General features: G+C 49.1%; 1 protein-coding gene across 1 annotated transcript in view; it reads left to right on the top strand.

Annotated features, from left to right (window-relative positions):
- The first annotated feature begins 2,286 nt into the window (after positions 1-2,286).
- Positions 2,287-7,435, top strand: part of ARHGAP33 (Rho GTPase activating protein 33) — a 134,400-nt gene continuing 129,251 nt past the window's right edge. The window contains 1 exon segment of the mRNA XM_073601608.1: positions 2,287-2,467. The gene's annotated coding sequence lies outside the window, so the exon portion shown is untranslated.

The raw sequence follows: 7,435 nt of genomic DNA, 5'->3' as shown, positions 1-7,435 counted from the left end.
GTGTTGCAAATTTTTTTTTTTTTTTTTTTTTTTTTTCATGTCACACAGTTTTTGCGCAGCCATTTTTCAAATGCTATTTTTTTTTTTTTTTTTTTGGGAACAAAATACACTTTAGGCTCCGTTCACATCTTGGTGTATGGGGGGTGGCCAAAATCGCACATATAGAATCGAGGGGCGTCCGTCACTCCAAAAAGAAGCTCTACGCCCGTCGCCCAAAAGAAGCTTATGTACACGCGTCCCGCAATTCTGTTCGCGCAATTTTACCGAGATTGTTGCCCGACAGACCACTAGGAAAATCACGCCTCGTTTGGGGTGCTATTGAAATTGACGGGGGGGAACGCATGGCCGTTCCCGCGATTTGCCGCTATTGCGAGTCGCGGGCAGAATCGCAGAGATTCCATCCGCGATTTGGAACGCGGAGATGTGAACGGAGCCTGAAAGAAGAGGACCTCCAGACTCCTTCAGAAAAAATGTAAAATAAAAGTCAGCTGATCATGGCTGGTGGGAGGGGCCGGCGGGGTGCTGTACACGGCTTCCTGAAAACATCCCAGCCCCCCCCCCCCCCCCCCCCGGCCTCAGTATTCCTTTCAAGAGCCCTCAGCTCTGATGCGAGCAGTGGGAGGAGTTATGCAAACATCAAAATGCTTTGATGGGTGGGTGTCAGTCTGGAGGAGCGGCATTCCTATTCAGGTTGTATTTGCATGCAGACCGCCCATCTGTGATGCTGAGCCTCCATTATTGAAAGAACTGAAAGCCAATAAATGAAAGGGGCGTGGCCAGGGAGTCAGGCTGAGGAGGAAAGGACTAGATCACGTGTCAAACACAAGGCCTGCAGGCCAAATCCGGTCCCCCAGGCCATTTCATGTGGCCCTCGCACCCCTCCTGCAGCTGCGGCACCCCTCTCCTCTCTCCTCCCCCACCTTCTATCAGCAGTTGGCAGCAGGAGAGAAGGACAGAACTCCTCCTCCAGATCCTGCGCTTCTCCGTGCAGCAGTGGACAGACTCACCTCTGCCCCTCCCCATCTCGGCAGTTGGGCAGCTGAGAGTAGGACAAAACTCTAGATCCTGCACTTCTCCATGCAACCACGGAAAGGCTTGTCTCTGACCCCCCCCCCCCCAACCACATGTCAGCAGCAGAGAGGAGGACAGAACTCCTCCTCCAGATCCTGCTCTTCTCCATGCAGCTGCCGAGAGGCTCGTCTCTGCCTCTCCCTGTCTCAGCAGTTGGCAGCAGAGAGGAGGACAGAGTTCCTTCAGATCCTGTGCTTCTCTGTGCAGCCACAGCACCCCCCCCTTGTCTCCGTCTCCACCTTGTCTAAGCAGTTGGCAGCAGAGCGGACGGAAACTCCTCCAGATCCTGCGCTTCTCTGTGCAGCTGCGGGCTGACTCATCTCTGTCCCCCCTCCCCCGTCTCAGCAGTTGGCAGCAGAGAGGAGGACAGAACTCCTCCTCTAGATCCTGCACTTCTCATGCAGCTGCGGAGAGGCTCGTCTCTGCACCCCCTCCCCAAGTCTCAGCAAGCAGAGAGGACAGAACTCCCCCTCCAGATCCTGTGTTTCTCCATGGAGCCGCGAAGAGGCTCATCTCTGCCCCCCCTCCTCCGTCTCAGCAGTTGGCAGCAGAGAAGAGGACAGAACTCCCCCTCCAGATCCTGCGTTTCTCCATGGAGCCGCGAAGAGGCTCATCTCTGCCCCCCCTCCACCGTCCTCAGCAGTTGGCAGCAGAGAGGAAGACAGAACTCCTCCTTCAGATCCTGTGCCCCTCTGTGCAGCCACAGCACCCCCTTCGTCTCCGCCTCCCCTGAGCTGACTCCAGCCCTCCTCTGGTCCTCCTCCAGACCCTGCATTTTCTTTTCCCCAGCTCCTTCAAGGTAAAGGGGGGGGGGGCACTTGACTTCTGATGATGGGGGGGGGGGGGGGGTGGACATCTAGTCTTACAGATACAACCAGTCCTTTTTATACTGATGTGGCCCCCAATGAAATAGAGTTTTGACCCTCCCCCCCCCCCCCCCGCACTAGATGATGCTGGACGTTGTCCTCCAGCCAGGCGGGCTCTGCAGTTTCTAATGCACATGGTGAGAAGCTCACAGTGTGCGGTGGAATCAGAGAGAAGCCGTTCCAGTCCAGGAGAGGAGCCGATACACCTGGTGCGAGACTGACGGGGAGGATGGAAGGTGCTGCCCCTTGCAGGCGCTGCATCCTCCAGCACAAATTTTGGTCTCTTGTCCATTCTTGCCATGGAGCCCCCCCCCGCCCCCGCCCCTCCTCCGCTCACGTTCAGTATGGAGCGACATTTAAAGTTGACCACAAGCCTGTCGAGAAGACGTTTCGGCAGGAAAGGGGTTAACCGACGCTTCCCCTTTAAGCGGCTGGAGAGTCTTCCTCTGCTCAGCGACTCCGAAGTTCCACGTTTGCAGAGACAGCAGAAGTGACAGTCCGCCTGAGTCCGACCATCCCCCGTCCGACAGGTAAGACCCCCCCCTCCCCCTACAGATCCCACCGTATGTCTACACCCTGGGAGGGGGATTCCGGTGATGGGTGGTGGGGGGCCAACCAGTGCCGGGGCCACAAGTGGGGGATTTCTGCACCTGCCGTGTCCTCTCTGCCCACCCAGCTACAGGGGGGTCCGCTGGTCTGCCCAATGGAACTCAGCGCTTAGGTCTATGTACCGGAGAATGCAACAGGTGGAGTGAGACTGGACGGGCTTTTAGAGTGTAAGCTCCTCTGTACAGAGACTGATGTGACTGTGGGGGGAGGGGACATTAGAGTGTAAGCTCCTCTGTACAGAGACTGATGTGACTGTGGGGGAGGGGACATTAGAGTGTAAGGCTCCTCTGGTACAGAGACTGATGTGACTGTGGGGGAGGGGACATTAGAGTGTAAGCTCCTCTGGTACAGAGACTGATATGATTGGCTCAGTGTTCTCTGTACAGCACTGCGGTATATGTCAGAGCCATATAAATGTATAATAATAATAGTGTGTGACTGTGGGGGAGGGGACATTAGAGTGTAAGCTCCTCTGGTACATAGACTGATGTGACTGGCTCAGTGTTCTCTGTACAGCACTGCGGTATATGTCAGAGCATATAAATGTATAATAATAATAGTGTGTGACTGTGGGGGAGGGGACATTAGAGCGTAAGCTCCTCTGTACAGAGACTGATGTGACTGTGGGGGAGGGGACATTAGAGTGTAAGCTCCTCTGTACAGAGACTGATGTGACTGTGGGGGAGGGACATTAGAGTGTAAGCTCTCTGTACATAGACTGATGTGACTGTGGGGGAGGGGACATTAGAGTGTAAGCTCCTCTGGTACTGAGACCGATGTGACTGTGGGGGAGGGGACATTAGAGTGTAAGCTCCTCTGGTACAGAGACTGATGTGACTGTGGGGGAGGGGACATTAGAGTGTAAGCTCCTCTGGTACAGAGACTGATATGATTGGCTCAGTGTTCTCTGTACAGCACTGCGGTATATGTCAGAGCCATATAAATGTATAATAATAATAGTGTGTGACTGTGTGGGGAGGGGACATTAGAGCGTAAGCTCCTCTGTACAGAGACTGATGTGACTGTGGGGGAGGGGACATTAGAGTGTAAGCTCCTCTGTACAGAGACTGATGTGACTGTGGGGAGGGACATTAGAGTGTAAGCTCTTCTGGTAGGGAGACTGATGTGACTGTGGGGGAGGGGACATTAGAGTGTAAGCTCCTCTGTACATAGACTGATGTGACTGTGGGGGAGGGGACATTAGAGTGTAAGCTCCTCTGGTACAGAGACTGATGTGACTGTGGGGGAGGGGACATTAGAGTGTAAGCTCCTCTGGTACAGAGACTGATGTGGACTGTGGGGGGAGGGGACATTAGAGTGTAAGCTCCTCTGGTACAGAGACTGATGTGACTGTGGGGGGAGGGGACATTAGAGTGTAAGCTCCTCTGGTACAGAGACTGATGTAACTGTGGGGGAGGGGACATTAGAGTGTAAGCTCTCTGGTACAGAGACTGATGTGACCGGCTCAGTGTTCTCTTTACAGCACTGCGGTATATGTCAGAGCCATATAAATGTATAATAATGAGGACATTTATGTACCCCCACGGTCGCTGGTTTCCTGCGTTGTCTCTGGCGTTTGTGCGGGGTTTGCGCCGTCGGTGTGGATTTGGACGGCGTCCGTTTCCTAATTCTAGTCGGTTTCCTAATCTGACAACAATGAATCTGTACAATCGGTACTGCAGATAAAAGGAAATCTGAGAATTAAGTTCTTCTGAAAATTCTGGCCGTCATGTTACCCCCTCCCCCCCCCACCTTCATATCTGAATCACTGACCAGGGACCAGACTCCCTATCAGTGGGAGAAGTTTCACTGGCCGCATGCTTGGACCGGGTCAGTCCCTGGGAAGGCACTACAGCCAACCAATCACTGAGCTGCCAGCTTGTCCTGGGGGGGGGGGGGGGGGCAGAGACAGCCAGGCAGCTGGCATCTTCAGGAGGGCGGTCAGCGGTCTCCCATGACAGGATTACTGAACACAAACAAGATTTCGTTTCCGTAATGTGAGAGAAGAAAATGGAGGAAATATGAGTAATTCGAGCTTTCAGAAAACCCCCCACCGGCTTTCATTGTGTCAGTAGATTGTGTAATCCCCGAGATCCTCATTCCTCTCTGCGCCGCTCACAGCCCCGTCCAATCAGACTGGTCCAAACATCCCGATCAGAAAATAAATCATAAGGACAGTGATGTATCTGCATTGTGTGTTTAGATTTTAGACATGTGCGATTCGTTTTGTTCCGAATTAAAATTCGGACAAATTTTCGTTATATTCAGAAATTGGGATGTATGCGAATTTCCGAATTAGAATAATACCCAATTAAAACGAATCCGAATCGACAAAAAAAAAAAAAAATTCAAATTCGAACGGCTTTCGAATACTTTTCGAATTCGAATAATTTTCCAATTTCCAAAGAGAATTAAATAGAAAATAAAGGAACAGAATAGAAGAATTTTTTTTTTTTCTATTCTATTCCTTTATTTTCTACTCTATTTTATTCTTTTTGGAAATTGGAAAACTATTTCGAAAAGTTTTCGAATTGAATTTAAAAGGTTTTCGAATCGATTCGAAAAGAAATCCCGAAAACGAATGAAACGAATTTAACTAAACGAATTTACGTAATAACTAATCGCAATTAAACGAAACAAATTTTCTTCGTTCTGCACATGTCTATTAGATTTAATGCTCGGCAGAAGAGCTGACAATTCAACTCACAGATCTTCAGTCTGCTCTGTGCCGCTCACAGCCCCGTTCAAGGAGACTCTGATCCAAACATCGCATTCAATCATAAATAAATCATAAGGAGAGTTACAGTGCATCCGGAAAGTATTCACAGCGCTTCACTTTTTCCACATTTTGGTATGTTACAGCCTTATTCCAAAATGGAATAAATTCATAGTACAGGCTCCTCCCATGTACATAAGTATCACGGGCTCCTCCATGTACATAAGTATCACAGGCTCCTCCCATGTACATAAGTATCACAGGCTCCTCCCATGTACATAAGTATCACAGGCTCCTCCCATGTACATAAGTATCACAGGCTCCTCCCATGTACATAAGTATCACAGGCTCCTCCCATGTACATAAGTATCACAGACTCCTCCCATGTATATAAGTATCACAGACTCCTCCCATGTACATAAGTATCACAGGCTCCTCCCATTAACATAAGTATCACAGGCTCCTCCCATTAACATAAGTATCACAGGCTCCTCCATTAACATAAGTATCACAGGCTCCTCCCATTAACATAAGTATCACAGACTCCTCCCATGTACATAAGTATCAACGACTCTTCCCATGTACAGAAGTATCACAGGCTCCTCCCATGTACAGAAGTATCACAGGCTCCTCCCATGTACAGAAGTATCACAGGCTCCTCCCATGTACAGAAGTATCACAGGCTCCTCCCATGTACAGAAGTATCACAGGCTCCTCCCATGTACAGAAGTATCACAGACTCCTCCCATGTACAGAAGTATCACAGGCTCCTCCCATGTACACAAGTATCACAGGCTCCTCCCATGTACACAAGTATCACAGGCTCCTCCCATGTACACAAGTATCACAGGCTCCTCCCACGTACACAAGTATCACAGGCTCCTCCCACGTACAGAACTATCACAGACTCCTCCACGTACAGAAGTATCACAGACTCCTCCCATGTACAGAAGTATCACAGACTCCTCCCATGTATATAAGTATCACAGGCTCCTCCCATGTACAGAAGTATCATAGGCTCCTCCCATGTACAGAAGTATCACAGGCTCCTCCCATGTATATAAGTATCACAGGCTCCTCCCATGTATATAAGTATCACAGACTCCTCCCATGTACAGAAGTATCATAGGCTCCTCCATGTACAGAAGTATCACAGGCTCCTCCCATGTACAGAAGTATCACAGGCTCCTCCCATGTACAGAAGTATCACAGGCTCCTCCCATGTACAGAAGTATCACGGCCTTTGCTCAATATATTTGGTGAAGCAATAATGTAGAATAAAATGATATAATACGTCCAGTAAAGAGTGACAAAAATAATGAAATATGTGCAGTGAAGTCCATAATTATAAATAGTCCAGTTGCGCAAAATAGTGAAGATGGGGAACAAATAATAACTTGGTATTTTCTCAAATGAGGGAAACCGCTGACACCACACCACTGTGCTCAGAACTCTCACCTCATAGGCAGAAGTCATACGCCTTGGATCATAATCCAATAGAAAACGATAAATTCCCCCCCAGGATCACCAATGTGCCTTTTTATGTAAGAAGATTCCGTCCCACATATTTATTAAACTTAAAAGTACCTGCTTACATGAATGAAGCAAAAATTGCGCCCGTATGCTCCGGCCACGCCCTACGCGTTACATCAGGAAGTCACGTGTCGTAACGTGTAAGGCATGGCTGGAGTATACTGTGGACCGGAAGTGACGTGAGAGGTGGCGTGAACGCCGAATGTTTGTATTTCTTTGGCGCAATTTTTGCTTCATTCATGTAAGCAGGCACTGTAAGCTGATGCCCGAACAAAGATGGCGCTGTCTTTTTTGCAAAGAAAACCAAATGAAGGCATTGTCAGGGATGAGCGCTATGATCTCTCTGAGAGGTAATAAATACCTGGAAGTGTTACACTGACACATTCCTTAGTGTGCAGCATTTAACCCCTTCAATACCGGGCACTTTCACCCCCTCCTGCCCAGGACAATTTTCTGCTTTCAGCGCCGTCACACTTTGAATGACAATTACGCGGTCATACAACACTGTACACATATGACACTTTTATCTTTTTTTTTTTTTGAGACAGGGCTTTCTTTTATTCAATCTTGGGATTCAATCGTCACTGGGTTTTTATTTTTTGCTAAAAGACAAAAAAAAAATTTTTTTTCTTAACTGATG

Source organism: Aquarana catesbeiana, linkage group LG10 (assembly GCF_042186555.1).
Source record: "Aquarana catesbeiana isolate 2022-GZ linkage group LG10, ASM4218655v1, whole genome shotgun sequence".
NCBI lineage: Eukaryota > Metazoa > Chordata > Amphibia > Anura > Ranidae > Aquarana > Aquarana catesbeiana.
Note: the sequence above shows the minus strand (reverse complement) of the source record. Positions and strands in the feature narration are given on the sequence as shown.